The following is a 999-nucleotide window of genomic DNA, read 5'->3' as shown; positions in this document are numbered from 1 at the left end:
ACTAGTCTTAACAGTAATCAAACAATAAGAAAACGGTAGCACTTTATAGACTAGTTGAAATATGTATTGTTGCTCCTCTTATCATTCACCTGAAGAAGTGTACTGTATACACGAAAGCTTGTGACAATACATATTTCAACAAGTCTATAAAGTGCTACCGTTTTCTTATTGTTTAATTAATTCTATAGTAAGAGAGGACATACAAACACATATACACAGACCCTAAATTAAAATATATATCAGCAAAAAAACCCCCAAAAACTGTCATCTCATTTTAATGTCGAATATGATAATTGTTTAGGCCATTTGACATCTTTTGAAATCATCGTACCCAGTTTTATTGTTTTTGCTGTTATATTTATCGTTATTTTATTATTATTATTATTATTACTATATTTATTATTATTGTTATTACCGTATTTTGCCATTGCTATTGTTATCATTGTTAATTATTATTATTATTATTATTATTATTATTATTATTATTATTATTATTATTATTATTATTATTATATTATTAAGCCTACTATTGTTAATATTTAATACGATTATTATTATTACTATTAATATTTAATACTATTATTATTACTATTATTAATATTAAATACTATTATTATTGTTACTATTATTACTATTATTAATGTCATTATTAATGTCATTATTATTATTATTATTATTATTATTATTATTATTATTATTATTATTCTGAAACCAGCCTTTGGGCTTAAAGGGTCATCCTCTGCGTTCCATGATTGATTTCTATAAGGCTACGGTCACACTAGAGTGTCAAGCCTGGCCTGACTCACCGCGGGTGAGATTTTCGTAATGTGACCGCATCTGCACCGACTCGCGCCTGGCGTGACCTCGATCTCAATCTACCTATCTCGAACCCGGCTCAGCACCCATATTGACCCAGGATTTACCCTGGCGTGACCGAGATTTCCTCGTCGGCTGTCGACCAATCACAGTCGATGAAGCCGTTGCGTTTAGAAGTTCTTG

The 999-nt window shown here is 29.8% G+C and overlaps 1 protein-coding gene across 1 annotated transcript in view; it reads left to right on the top strand.

Annotated features, from left to right (window-relative positions):
- Positions 1 to 450, top strand: part of LOC117119375 (four-domain proteases inhibitor-like) — a 2,845-nt gene extending 2,395 nt beyond the window's left edge. Inside the window, exon 4 of the mRNA XM_033264178.1 lies at positions 1 to 450. This exon is cut by the window's left edge and continues 715 nt beyond it. The gene's annotated coding sequence lies outside the window, so the exon portion shown is untranslated.
- The last annotated feature ends 549 nt before the right edge of the window (positions 451 to 999 follow it).

Source organism: Anneissia japonica, unplaced genomic scaffold (assembly GCF_011630105.1).
Source record: "Anneissia japonica isolate Jap-2015-1 unplaced genomic scaffold, ASM1163010v1 scaffold287827_len377088_cov200, whole genome shotgun sequence".
In the NCBI taxonomy this organism is placed as follows: domain Eukaryota; kingdom Metazoa; phylum Echinodermata; class Crinoidea; order Comatulida; family Comatulidae; genus Anneissia; species Anneissia japonica.
Note: the sequence above shows the minus strand (reverse complement) of the source record. Positions and strands in the feature narration are given on the sequence as shown.